The sequence below is a fragment of the Monodelphis domestica genome, chromosome 3 (genome assembly GCF_027887165.1).
Source record: "Monodelphis domestica isolate mMonDom1 chromosome 3, mMonDom1.pri, whole genome shotgun sequence".
In the NCBI taxonomy this organism is placed as follows: domain Eukaryota; kingdom Metazoa; phylum Chordata; class Mammalia; order Didelphimorphia; family Didelphidae; genus Monodelphis; species Monodelphis domestica.
The window spans coordinates 248,549,316-248,564,732 of record NC_077229.1 but is presented as its reverse complement, the minus strand read 5'-3'; the positions used below and the strand labels follow the sequence as shown (position 1 = coordinate 248,564,732).

Below are 15,417 nucleotides of genomic sequence, written 5' to 3'. Positions count from 1 at the left end.
TGGTAGACAGAGAACTTGATGAAGGTACGAGATACATCATATCATCAGACATGGTCAAACTGCCTTGTAACACAAATGAATTACAGAAAATATAAACGGTAATGTATGGCATGACAATAAACAACATGAGAGAATTACAAAAAGATATGAGGATTCAGAGAAGCAAGAAATAATATCTGGTTTCTGAGATACATGAAGATTTTACGATAGAGGCACCATTAAAATTGTTCCTAGAAGAGTGCATAGAATTTATACAGACAAAGGTGAAAGGGAGGAAATATTAAAGTCATGGGGCATTGTTTGGTTTGAAACATTAGGATTTGGGTGGAGGGGAATTGGTATAAAGGATCAGAAAATTTGAAAAAATCTGGCAATTGAAAATATAGTCTCAAATATCTTGTTCTAGATGAAATCAATTGACTCAAAATAAAGATTAGTACTTTACTTTTCTACTTTATGGCTGTAACCGTGAAAATGTGGGTTTCAAGACTGTGACTTGCCAAAACTGTAAAGATAATTTGATGTCAATGCAAACCCAGGTATTGCTGTATCTGAGTCTAGAAGCAATGATCCCAATCACTATAAGCTTATAATATTATTATTTTTATCATCTTAGAAATGGGAAAAATTCCCAAATATGAAAATACCCAAGTCAGTTGGGTTTTATGGAGATTTTAATTAATACAAATGAAGGATTAAGGGAAAGAAGAGAGAGAGAGAGAGAGAGAGTGAAAAAAAAGGAAGAGCCTTAAGAGAGACTTCAGTCTTTTATCACTCACCACAAGATTGTCCTAAAGCAAAACTCCAGTCCTTCACTGAAATTCTCAACTCCTGAACTCAGTTCAGAGAGCCAGCTCCTCCAAATTAGCTCCAAACTCCAACTAAGTTCAGAGCACCTCCTCTCAACTCCTGACCTCCTTTTTTTAATTTTTTAATTTTTTAACATTATTTTATTTGGTCATTTCCAAACATTATTCATTGGAAACAAAAATAATTTTCTTTTCCTCCACCCCCCCTTTCCCAGCACCTCTCCCATAACCAACCCACGATTCCACTGGGTATCACATGCGCTCCTGACTCGAACCCATTTCCGTGTTGTTGGTATTATATCTAGAGTGTTCATTTAGAGTCTCTCCTTAGTCATATCCCCTCCACCCCTGTAGTCAAGCAGTTGCTTTTCTTCGGTGTTTCCACTCTCACAGTCTATTCTCTGCTTGTGGATAGTGTTTCTCAGATCCCTGCAGATTGTTCAGGGACATTGCACTGTCCCTAATGGAAAAGTCCATTACCTTTAACTGCACCACAGTGAATCAGTCTCTGTGTATAATGATTTCCTGGTTCTTCTCCTTTCGCTCTGCATCACTTCCTGGAGGTTGTTCCAGACTCCATGGAATTCCTCTACTTTATTATTCCTTTGAGCACAATAGTATTCCATCACCAACATATACCACAATTTGTTTAGCCATTCCCCAATTGAAGGGCATCCCCTCATTTTCCAATTTTTTGCCACCACAAAAAGTGAAGCTATGAATATTCTTGTACAAGTCTTTTTCCTTATTATCTCTTTGGGGTACAAAGCCAGCTGTGCTATGGCTGGATCAAAGGGGAGACAGTCTTTTAGTGCCATTTAGGCATAGTTCCAAATTGCCCTCCAGAATGGTTGGATCAATTCACAACTCCACCAGCAATGAATTAGTGTCCCTACTTTGCCGCATCCCATCCAGCATTCATTACTTTCCATAGCTGTCATGTTAGCCAATCTGCTAGGTGTGAGGTGATACCTCAGAGTTGCTTTGATGTGCATCTCTGATTATAAGAGATGTAGAGCACTTTTTCATGTGCTTATTAATAGTTTTGATTTCTTTGGCTGAGAACTGCCTGTTCATGTCCCTTGCCCATTTATCAGTTGGAGAACGGCTTGATTTTTTGTACAATTGTTTTAGCTCTTTGTAAATTTGAGTAATTAAACCTTTGTCAGAGGTTTTTATGAAGATTGTTTCCCAATTTGTTGCTACCCTTCTGATTTTAGTTACATTGGTTTTGTTTGTACAAAAACTTTTTAATTTGATGTATTCCAGATTATTTATTTTGCATTTTGTAACTCTAAGTCTTGCTTGGTTTTGAAGTCTTTCCTTCCCAAAGGTCTGACATGTATACTATTCTGTGTTCGCCTAATTTTCTTATAGTTTCCTTCTTTATGTTCAAGTCATTCACCCATTTTGAATTTATCTTGGTGTAGGGTGTGAGGTGATGATCTAAATCCAATCTTTCCCACACTGTCCTCCAATTTTTCCAGCAGTTTTTATGAAATAGTGTATTTTTGTCCCAAAAGCTAGGTTCTCTGGGTTTTTCGTATACTGTCCTGCTGAGGTCACTTACCCTGAGTCTATTCCACTGTTCCTCCTTTCTGTCTCTTAGCCAGTACCAAATTGTTTTGATGACTGCTGCTTTATAATATAGTCTGAGATCTTGGACTGCAAGGCCCCCTTCCTTTGTATTTTTTTTTTCATTGTTTCCCTGGATATCCTTGATCCTTTGTTCTTCCAAATGAACTTTGTTATGTTTTTTTCTAAATCAGTAAAAAAAAATTTTGGAAGTTCAATGGGTATGGCACTAAATAGATAAATGAGTTTGGGTAGGATGGTCATTTTTATTTTATTAGCTCATCCTACCCATGAGCAGTTAATGTTCTTCCAATTGTTCAAGTCTAGTTTTAGTTGTGTGGAGAGTGTTTTGTAGTTGTGTTCATATAGTTCCTGTGTTTGTTTCAGGAGATAGATTCCTAAGTATTTTATTTTATCTAAGGTGATTTTGAATGGGATTTCTCTTTCTAGTTCTTGCTGCTGAGCTGTGTTGGAAATACATAGAAATTCTGATGACTTATGTGGGTTTATTTTGTATCCTACAACTTTGCTAAAGTTGTTGATTATTTCAATTAGCTTTTTGGTTGAATCTCTAGGATTCTTTAAGTAGACCATCATGTCATCTGCAAAGAGCGATAATTTGGTCTCTTCCTTGCCTATTTTAATGCCTTCAATTTCTTTTTCTTCTCTAATTGCTACTGCTAGTGTTTCTAGTACAATGTTGAATAATAGAGGTGATAATGGGCATCCTTGTTTCACTCCTGATCTTATTGGGAATGCATCTAGTTTATCCCCAATGCAAATGATATTAGTTGATGGTTTTAGATATATATTGTTTATTATTTTTTAGGAACGACCCTTCTATTCCTATGCTTTCTAGTGTTTAATAGGAATGGGTGTTGTATTTTATCAAAGGCTTTTTCTGTGTCTATTGAAATAATCTGACCTCCTTTTAAAGAGATTTTTCTCTTATGTCACCTCCCCTAAATTTTCACATCTACCAATCACAGTAGATGCTTTTCCTAGGACTTTCCATTTCTTAGTTCACATCTTCTTTTGTTATCACCTTCTCTGATTAAGCTATATCTTCTGAGTATTTCACATCTCTTTGCTAAGCTTGCCTTTTGTAAGTTGCTTGACCTTTTAGTGATTAATTTAACCTTTATAGGTACTTATCACCTTTTTGTATTAGATCTAAAATAGACCACCTAGCTTAGGGTTTTTGCTTCACTATAAGTATGAGTTGGGGACTTTTCATTGTTCAATCAGGAATTTTACAACTTTATCTTACCCTAAGGCACTGTCTGAGCATGGTGGAGTAATTTTAAAGTTCTCAATACATTCCTGACTAAGTACCTCCATTGTAGAAAATGGGGAATGGCTTAATCAAATCTTCTGAAGTAGAGTCTGAGCAGTTTTAAGATTCACATTTCTATACATATAAATATATATATATAATATATAATATATTCACATAAATATATAAGTATGTATATAAAATAATTTTGTATACATTCACATCTAAGTGCACAAACCTTAACAAACTAAGACTATTGAAGTCAAAATGAATTTGGGAATATTTTAAATATTAAGCAAATTTAGTATCTAAAACTGTGTTGATAATAAGATCTTTCCATTTTATTTATATAATTTCACACTTAGAAATAATCTACCATCTGGAAAAAGTCATATTACCCAGAGTTTCATTTTAACTTGTGATTACACTTTAAAGCTCATCTTTAATTGAAAATAAATATTAATTCCCAAGGAAATAGTGAGGTATAATGATTTTTTAAATTCCATTTTTATCTAAAATAACTGGAATGTTGTTCCTTTAACAAAATAACACTACCATAAAATATTATTGAATCTAATGGTAAAACAAGTTGTAATATATTAATCTCATTTTATAAATTATAATTTAAATAGTTTCTATTTCATACTATTTCATAACAATTAAAAATAATATAAATAAAAATTAGTCAGGATATTTCATGATTCCTACATAATTTGGAAAAAAGAATACTACCCAAGTGGAGAAGTGGGATGACTAGATTACAGTGCTAATTGTATTTTGACTGTATGAACTTTGAACTAATAACTTAACATCCTCAAGGAAAGATTCTTTACAACTCACTGTTTCTCATCCTCCCATATCCAATATATTATTTAGACCTGCCATTTCACCTATACAATATCTCTTAAATATGCTCTCTCCTTTCCTCTGATACTGTATTATACACTCCCTACTCTAATTCATCTTTCATTCAGTTCCTAAAGTGATTTTCCTAAAGCACAGAACCAACCTTGTCACTCCCCTCTTCCCTCCAGTCAATAAAAAAAAAAATCAGTAGTTTACTATTGCCTCAAGGATTAAGTACAAAATCATCTGGCATTCAAAGCTCTTTACACCTTAGCCTCCTGTTACTTCTCCAGTCTTCTTAAATTTCTCAATGCACCCAACATATTCTGCAATGCAATGACAACCTTGCTCTTCTATGAACCAGGCACTCTTAAAAGAAAAAAGTTTTTTCTGGCCATCCTCCATGACTGAAATGCTCTCCTTCCTCATCTCTACCTATTGATTTCCCTAATTTCCTTTAAGTCATCATTCTTTTTATTTCCTATTTATCTGTTATAGAGCTTATTTGAATGTATTTATTCATTTGGTCTCTTCTCTGTTAAATTGTGAGCTCTTTGAGGCCAGGGATTGCCTTTTGCACACTTTTGTATCTACAATAGGCTTGGCATGATAGACTTAGTAAATGTTTATTGACCAAATGACGGTAATTTAATGTTTTTAGACTTTAAGTCTTAAAATAAGGGGATTGAACTAGATCTGATATCCCTTTGAACACCATCGAAGAATGCAATTTCTAGAGAATCATTTAGGTTTATTTCCTACAGACTGGAGAAGATACATTTCTTAATTATTCCTTCTATTTTAGATTTTTTTTCAGGATTGGAGTTTTCATCAACTGCAGACTAGACCAAAAACATCACTTTTCTACAATGATAAAAATAATAATATTTTAAGCTTATAGTGATTGGGATCATTGCTTCTAGACTCAGATACAGCAATACATCGGTTTGCATTGACATCAATTATCATTGGTTTCAGATTTCCTTGATTTTTTTTTCTGTGAAAAATTTGTCTCAATTTTCATTGGTTGCCTTGTATTCCATTGGCATGCCTAGTTGAACTTGATGCTAATTTTGTGAAAACAAAGGGCAACCCACACGTTTCCCTATTCAATTTGAGCAAATCATGTATTAAAAAGCAAATAAATTCATTTATCTATCAGATAGCAAATGGAAATCAGATAAAACATACAGAAAAACAGATATACCTGACTATATGAAATGAATGAGTTCTCTCATTGAGAGTGAGATATCTCATCTCAGTCAAGTAGAAATTCTCCCATAGTATATCAGCTGAGAAGGACATAATCAAAGTAACAACTCCTCTACATGTCAGCTACTTTCCAAAGTCTTTCCAGTGTGACAGAGGCGGGCACATAAATAAAATGTGCCAGGCTGAAGAGTGTATGGAACTGAACAAGGCAATGGGGGAGGGGCCTGAGGAGGATGGAATCTTGAGGAAAATCTGGAAGTTCCCTGGGAAGGGCAGTTGATCTCTCAGTTAGAGAAGCTGGAGAGAGAAGGTGGAAAAGATTTTCTACTGAGGGTTACCCACCTTTTTCTGCTTGTGACTGGAAATCTTTCCCCCCACCACTTCCCAACTGAAGGACTCAGAGAAGAGAAACCTGAGAAAAGACATTTTGAATCTCTGTCCAACTTTACTTCAGCTCCTCCTGGGTCTGAACTGTGGCCAAGGGGCCAAACCCAGGGTCAGTCAACCTGATTATCTCTTAGGAAGCTTGGGCTGCCAAAGACTGAGTTGGGGAGACCCTTTGGTCTTGAGTAGAGGAGGGGGGACAAGAGGAACAAGAGCAAATCTGGGAGAGTAGCTTTCTAAGGAGGGAAGGCAGAAGGGGGAAAATCTTCAAACCCCCTCTCTCTCTGAGCCAACTCATTACATCTGCTGTCTCCCCTAAACCCATATTTGAGAAAGGAGGTCTCCATTCTTTTTCTCTATTTATATACTGAAAGACTTTTCACCTTTACACCAGATAATGTTTTGATACCTAAGGTCCTCGTGGAAAGAGATTCCCCTTCCCAACAATAATCTCTCTCTCCCCTTCCTTGACAATTTCTATATGCCAAGCAGTCTTGAGAAAGGTAAATGCCATGTTAAAGGTTCATTTATTCTTTACATTAGTCTTTTATATTCATTTTATATTGATTTCTTATTGTTTTAGTATTAAACATTGTGAAGAAAAAAGGGTGTGTTTAATAAGAAAAAAATAACCTTAGCTCTCATTAATGACAGAAAAGACAGTCATACCCTAAAATATGATGTCCCTAATGCTATTGGCAGAGATAGTATATTTGGCTAAAACAGAGGACCATGTGTCTGATCCAATAGATAAACTGATTTAGATGGCATGAGAAGGTGGCTCATGGATTGCTACAATAATTCTACATTTGTCCAAGGTAACATAACTCATATTCAAAATGTGTCCCCTTTTTAATACCTTTTTTATTGGGTTCTAAAGAAAAGGAAATAATGGATTATAATTAAAAATAAATATTTGGGACTACACATATTTTTAAAAGTATAAATCTTTTTTTTTTCTTTTTTAATAGTAGGGAAACTTTTACAAGAAGGCAAGTTGTGTGTATTTGTCTGTGTATGTAAAATAGAGGACTGCATTTTAAAAGAATAATATGTCAAGGTCAAGAGCCACTTTCACAACAGTTTTAAAACTTAACACATTTCTATAAATACAAATATGAGATATTTTATTTTAGATACCCTTCCAAGTACATATATTTTATAGTCCAGTTTCTTTGTAATAATCCTTTTACTCTTTTTTAATAATATATTCATTTAACATATAAATTAGGTAGTCAAAGTTGTGGAAGGAAAACATAGCCAATGTTACTACAGTTAAAACTGTTCTTATTTTAAACTCTTACTTTGAGGAGCAGATTTTGTTTTGCCTTTGTAGCTATCATATTCTGTAGGCACTGAATGAGACACACACAATAAATAACAGAAAGAGAAATCAACAACTTTTATCTCCCCAAAGACAAAAGTCTTATTCTGAAGGAGAGAATTGATATCAACTGAAAAGTGATGTTGGAACCCATTTATTTTTCATCAAATACTGAGGGAAAAGGGTTATATTTTGCTTTACCAATTCAGAAACAATCTAAAGCACTGTCAAGAAATATTTGTTTAGTGACAAACAACACCCTTGTCTGTTCGAAATTCAAACAGGGACTTACTGTTCTACCTTTCTGGCTTTCCATTTTATACTTTCTACCTTAGTCTTATGTTGGCCTTTGAATTTTCAAAGCATTATTCCTTTATCAGAGAGGGTTTGTGGATTCCCCACTAGAGATTTTAAAGAATACAATAGGTAGCAAACAATCTGAGATAATTTAGATATAATCCTCCCTCAAAGCAGAGAAATATTGGTACCTTCCATTCCCATGATTTATGAACTTGTTGACTGAGTTTATATGAGCAGTTTCCAAGAAGGGCTGCCTACAGAACAAAATTGCCTGGATTATTTAAGCCTTGAATTAATAAGCTAACATTTTATCTAAATGAACAATACTAAGAAATCATTTAAAAGTATATATTGAGAACACAGCAGAAGAATTTTACCTGAAAATTTACTTAATATTATATTAAGCAGATATCTTTTTTAATGTTTTTCCCTAAAATTAAAGATTTGTTTTATCTACTCCCCACATATTCCTTAAAACAGGAAGGGGAGGGAGAAAGCGGGGGACATCTTGTAATATATGTACATGAGAAACAAAACAAATTCCTACTTAGGCCAAGTCCAAATGTTTCTTTTTGTTGGTGGTGGTAGTGTTTTTTTTTTTTCCTGAATCTCTCATCTCACTTTGTTTGGAAATACTGAGGTTACTCTATTCCACTACTGACAAGTTCAGGTTCTTTCAATTACCTCATTTCCAAGTTCTTTCTAAGGAATTAATGAGATTCAATTACATTAACTATTAGGACAGCAGGGATTAAAGGTCCTTTGCCTAGGTTAAATGTCCCACTCCTAAGCAGTTATCATTTAGAAACAATGTAAGCCAGGCTACTCTATTCAAATATATATATATATATATATATCCAAAAAACTTGCAAAAGAGAAAGGTATTCACAAATAAACTCTTTCTATTCATGTTCAATTAGAAAAAAAGTATTAGACTCTTTTTCTAGTTATTTGAAGAATAAATGGCTGGTTCAGTCATTTTGGACTCAGTTTGAATTCAGTTTCCCAAAGGTGATGTTACCAGTACATAAAGGAGCCAGTAATAGCCTTAAACAAGTATTTTTGCATCTGGGGAAAGCATCTAATTCACGCCTGAGCAAGCAACAGAAAATAAAACCACAACTGGGAGTGGGAAAGTGGACATGAACATGGGATTTCTAATTGTGAGGTTAGTCTATTCCTGTGCTACTGCAATGTCTCTCTCTGTCTCTCTCTGTCTCTCTGTTTCTGTCTCTCTGTCTCTCTGTCTCTGTGTATATATATATATATATATATATATATATATATATATATATATATATATATATATATATATATATATCCATTTCCTTGTCTATCCTTCAATCTCTACCTAAGCCCAGTGTTCAACTCTTCATAATAGAAACTTCCTGGATTCTACCACCCCCTCCAATAATAACTCACTCAAACAACTAGAAAAGACCCTCTTTTGCATGTACTTCTTTTCATCTCTTCTAATTCTTATTCCTTGGAAATCTGGCTCCCACAGTTACCACTTAATTGAAACTACCTTACCCAAAGTTAACAATAAATTCTTAATTGCCACATGCATTGGTTATTTCTCAGTTTTTAGCCTTCTTGATTATTTATAACAATTGTCACTGTTGACCCTTCTCTATACAATCTAGTATGTTGGTTGTTTTTCCTCCTCCCTATTTGAGGAGGACAATATATGAACTGGAATGAGGGAAGGATAGGAAAAATGTATCATTCTAAGAAAACAAATAATTTCCAGTACATGACCTAGAGTATTAAAGAGTATTAAAAGAGTATTAAAGAAAATAATATAAACTTTCATAAGTTCTTTAAACCGGAGATCTAAAACTACATTCTTACCTAGTTATATCAGAAATAAGCCCCTTTAGTTCCCTGCACAGATTGACAAGGCCCAACCAGGAACATCTCTGAATATTACAAGCAGAAACAAGAAATAAAAGCAATTCAAGGGTTAGTTTCATGTGGGGGTCATTGCGGCCTACCTTACATAAATATGAACATACAACATCTGAGTTGGGCCATTTAGGACTATAGTAGGCGATGATGCCAACTCCTTAATAAGGAATGTACAAGGGAAAGGAGACAAATATCAGCTGAAGCTAAAATTCACAGAGAACTACCAGAAGACTGAGATAGAAGTCGAGAATTGAGAAATGGTTAGTATCTAGTATTAGTTACCCCAAGTACAATGTCAGTACCAGTGGCCTTCATATTAAGAGGTTATAGGACTCAACATAAATGATCCAATGAATAAATCCCAGAAGGGACTGTCAAAGTTGAAATATAATAACTGAGGATGATAATATGAATCAATCTAAGAAAACATCAAGCATGATGAAAAAATATCAAATGTAAAAAGAAGCTCAAGGAATAAATGGAGAATGACAACATAATTCTACAACTGTTGGTGATTATTGTCCTGTATCCTCAAAGAGGACCAAAATGACATCATTGAGAGTAGAGCATAAATTGAATTTTAGTGATGCAGATTTGCACAAAGTCATCAGCCTCATTGTCTCTTTTAGAGTGACCAGAGTCCAGTGGCAAGGCAAAACTCAAGAAGAACAATTATTCATATCTGCACATTCTACCAGGGGTAGTTTTCACATGTTTAGGGTAGGTGATGAACTAACTCACTGACAGGTTTGAGGTCCCTCAGCTACCCTTAATGTGGTTTACATCACCTATGGAAGAGTCTTATCAGGGTAGGGCTACTAGGATTATTACAGCTTCTGAAATATTTTTGAGAGCTGTGTGGCAGGTGGACATTGAAGCATGTAAGCAACCCTGAAGAAGGCTTGGCAAACTCTCACACCAGAGGGACTAGTCTTCCCTGAGCACCCATTACAGCAGGGCTTTCTTTACTCTACAACTATGATAGCTTTAGAGAGGGTAAAAATTCCTTAACAAGAGCATTTGGAAGAAATGTAACAAGATATTTTAAATAGAATTCTACAATTAAAAATGGGTAGAGAATAAGTGGCTTAAAACAATAATAGACACTGAACATAAAATAAAGAAAATATAATAAAGTGGTTCGATAAAACAAAAACAAGAAATACAAAAACAAAAAAAATTAAAATAAGAGAAAATGTAAGACATTTAAGGCAGTACTTATTAAAAAATAAAACTTATCTAGGAAATAGAACAAGGAAAGATAATATAAGATTCACCATATTCTCTGAAAACTATAGGCAATCCAAAAGCAGTGGAATCATAAAAGTAAGCTGTTCAGATGTAATAGAACATTAAAGGTAAAGGAAAATAGAAAGAATACACTTGTTACCACCTAAGAGAAACTCTAAAACGAAAACTCCCAGAAATGCCATAGACAAAATGTAGAATGTATAGGTCAAAGAAAAATAATACAAGGATCTAGAATGAAGTTTAAGTACCAAGGAGCCATAGGCAGGTTTATAGAAGATCGTGTTGCTAGTGTTGATAAAGAAATGAAAGAAACTTTTGAATTACAATATCCAAAAAAATCAAATCTAATATTCCACAACCAACAATAATTTAATAACAAAATTGGATTTAATTCTTAGGGGAGGGGTTAATAAAAGGAATAGATCTTAAATACTTTGGAATACTTTCAATCATTTTAATAAAAATTAGAATTGAGTAGAAACAATGATGAAATACTTACAATTCCATTGGGGAGGGTGGAAGAAAAGTGTCTCTTTTGAACACAAATATATTCAATGGTCAAAATTGAATTTAAATAAAAGAGTATCTTGAATGAGTTTATTCTATTTTGGCAGTTGTAAGAGAGAACAAAAGGGAGAAGAAAGAATATATTAGAAAAAAGGAGGAAGAAGAGTTAAGAACTTGGTATTTTTCATAAATGACATATATACAAGAAGAAAAGTATACATGCACAAAGAAGAGGGAAAGGGGAGCACATCTTCCCAGGAAAATAGGGTTGAACACAAATACAAGCATGCAGAGTTTGATGTCAAAATATATGAATCCCAATATGAAAATAGACAAGAAGTAGGAAAGGAAAGGAGAAAGACATAAAGGAAATACAAAATCAGGGAAGGAATATTCAAAATAAAAACATAGCAAATGTGAGATACTTCAGGTACCCTCACAATATTTTGAAAAGGAGAGGAAGGCATCAACGTCAATGTGTACATAATCTGCAATGAACTTTCTTGAAGACAAGTTACAGAGGACAGTCATGAATAACTTAAAATCTATATTATTAGAGGAAATATTTAGATTATTTTAAAGGTAATACAAATATTTTAATATTTATTATGTTCATGCTGTTTCCCTCACTAGAATATAAGCTCCCTGAGGACAGAGATTTTCATTTTTTACTTTGCACACTAGCATAGTGACTGGGATACATGACATAATTAAAGATATTTGTTGATCCATTTCTTGATTATGCTACCTTAGTCACATTAAAGAAGAGGAAATGGTTAGTGCCAAATCTGGGAAGATACTAGATAAGAGAAAAATTAATACAAATTAAAAAACATATTAGATCCTGAGGGATATGTAAATAGACTCTACAAATATATAAATTTCAAATGTTTTCATAATTTAAGAAGTTTGTAAGCATTTACTACATATTGAGAGTTAGATATTTGGATCTAGGATTTCATTAATATAAGTAATTGTTGGGTGAGGAAATTAACTATCAATTAAGGTCAACATTTTTCTGCTTCTTGTATTCTTAGATGTCTAGAGCCCTGCTAAGATGTGACTTAACACAGTGTTAAATAGCTATTGTGGAGATTTGAATTCAGAGTTTCCTGGCTCTAAAGTGAGCTATCTATCCACTATACTGTTACTTCTCAAAAAAAAAGCTTATACTAACAATAGTTGCTATGAAATTACATGATCAGAGTATTAAGTGAAAGAAGATGACTAATTATATTTTTTTCAAATAGATGACCTAATTAGTCTATCTAGTAGAAGATATTATCTTAGCTCATCTAGATATATAAACTACATTAATTCCCAGGGTCTCCATTTCCTCACAATTGCCAAGGAGAGACAGAGAGATAGAAGTTTCAGCTACCTCCTAGCTATGAATTTATTATCCTATTATCCTTTAAGCTAATTTAATCATTCATATATTATTTGGAAAATAAATAGAATCTTAATGTTATTTAGACAGTGTGATATTCTGCTATGGAGAAAAGTAATTAATTTAAAGTTTGTCAAAATTAATTATTAATACATGCTTACTATTGGCTTACAAAAGGTTTTTCCACATGTCACATAATTTGATCTTCATTTAACTGAATAAGATTAAACTAGACAGTCTCTGCAGTTCCTTTAAATTCTGAAAGTCTGGGATTCTGTGGGTCAGAACTACAGGTATTGTTATCTTCAGTTTATAGATAATTCACCTAAGGTACAAGGAAATATATGACTTTTTCAAAGTCACAAAGCTAAAAAGTGCTAGAGAAAGGAGTTGAATCCCAGTCTTCAACTTCAAATATAGTTGTTTCCATTTCAGCAAAAATATTGAAGTTAAAATATTTTGAGTTTATACTAAAATAATTCTTTAGAAGTTAATATCAGTATGATGTTATTTCATTTTTCTGATGAATCATACAAGAAACAATCTTCAAAACATTAATACTTTGTGTGTAAAACAATGTATTATATATACATAGTAGATGCTTAACAGATGTCTGTATATTATTGTACAGTTTTCCCCTATATATGTATACATATAATATATATTTTAATCCAGTAAGGCACATTGACTGAACTTATATTCATTTATTTATACTTATTCATTTATACTTATATTACCACAAAGTGGTACTTTTTATGGTTGTGATTTCCCTTTGTTGATAAACCAATGATTAGATTGTATTTATTCTATGGAGTCATCTTGAAGTTTCCTAACTTTAGGAATTTTAATGATATTAAAATTAATTGATACTACAAATACAAGTTTAAATTAATGCAGTGTTAAAAAGCACTATGCAATTTGTAGTTTTCTGAAAATTTCCTTCATTTCCATCATTTTCCAAATATTTCTATTCTGAAAGTTTAAAATAATATTTTACAGACAAACTGGATTACTAATTCTTGGTAATATTTGTGAATTATATAACAACTTTTGAGAATTGGGCATTGTTAAATAAAACTTTGACCATTAAAATCTTAGCAATAAGAGAGAATGTTTTAAAAACCACTGAATACTAATTAGGATAATAATTTAAATAATATCCTATCTATGTGTATGTATACAAACCTATAGAGCACAGAATAAATTGTGTTTTATCCCATTAAACTAAGCTACCTAATTGTATATACTATATATCATCCAAAATGTTCAGGGCAGTGAACAGAAGAATATTTTTATTAAGGGGATAACTGGTATATAAATGTGCCCTATTTAATTCTAATGTGGAACTTGCCATAATCTGTAGAATCTTGGAATAAAAAGGCACATATATTCTACCATAAAACCTTGGGAAGTGAAGTAGGAGTGCAGGGGAATTTTAGTAAATTTGATTTCTGGGTCTATTCAAATTTAATTTCCCATGGTCCTCTGAAAGAGTGGTTAGAAAAAGTCAAGGCAATTCTAGTTTAAGACACTTTGCTCGCTACGTTTTGAGTGGCTTTGAAGTTTTCATACATTTTGTCTTTATGGTGGTTTGAAAGTATAACCTCTAAACATCCCGTTAAGTAGTTTTTTTGATAAGTCTCCCAACATTAAGAATTTCAGATAATACAGAATATGCCAAGTTATCAAGATCTTACCTGCATGGCTTCTAGGCCCCGGGAGGCTTGGAGAGATGGGAAGTATAAAAGTCGGATTAAACGTTTGATGGAGAGAGGGAAAGAGTTCTTTTGACTTCACAGTCTACTCGGCAAGCTTCAGAAGTCACAGCTTCCTCTTAGTTACATACACTTGTGCTTTTAGTTCCTGATCCTGACAGTATGTCACTGCTTTCTGAGTGCTATTTTGGGTGCCCTGACTAAAACTATGAACACTGGGACTTTTGTGCAAAATATCATAAGGACTCTCTGATGTTCTTTCAGAGCCCAGAATTAAGATGCAGACAGCTCCGGCAAGCAAAGCAAAAGCTGATTTTCTTTTTTCTGCACAAAAAATCCCCACCAGGGAATAAAGTACTTATTGGCTAGTAAGTGAGGTGATGAGGAGGTAATTCATCTTGTGGGAGAGAATTTTGCAAGTGAAAAGGACATGCCCTCTTGTTTAAGAGATTAGCCAGTGAAACAAATGATCAATTTAGAGCAGTCACAAAAGTTGCTTAAAAGAGAAGGTTTTCTACAGTCTATTTATGCCTTCTGGCAGTTTCTTTACTAAATCATTTTGGTACAGAAATCAAGTAAAGTACAGTGTGAGAAAGCAGTGGCCAAATTACAATTTACAGCCTCTTCTGCTTCACAGTGGTTTTAGTAAACAAATCTTTTTATCTCCAGTATTGTACATGCAAGCTATATTTAGCCACGTTTATTAAATGCTTCTCCCAGCTCCCCATCCTCCTTTTCCCTAATCAGAAATAAGTAACAAAGAGCAGTGCAAACAGTCCTTTGAGATATGACAGATGCTTTAAAAATAATATTTTCAATGTTGAAATATAACATCCATGAAAAGAATGTAGCTGAAACAATAATATTCTTTGGTTGGGTTGCTATTGGAGTAGGAGACAAGAAGAGAGGGAGGAAGG

The 15,417-nt window shown here is 33.5% G+C and overlaps 1 protein-coding gene across 3 annotated transcripts in view; it reads right to left on the bottom strand.

Moving 5' to 3' along the window:
• Positions 1–15,100, bottom strand: part of CDH19 (cadherin 19) — a 173,741-nt gene extending 158,641 nt beyond the window's left edge. Inside the window, exon 1 of one of the 3 annotated variants that reach the window (XM_056823609.1) lies at positions 14,483–15,100. The gene's annotated coding sequence lies outside the window, so the exon portion shown is untranslated. The remainder of the gene's footprint in view (positions 1–14,482) is intronic. The other 2 variants (XM_056823610.1, XM_007487770.3) reach the window with 2 other exon arrangements.
• Positions 15,101–15,417: the final 317 nt, after the last annotated feature.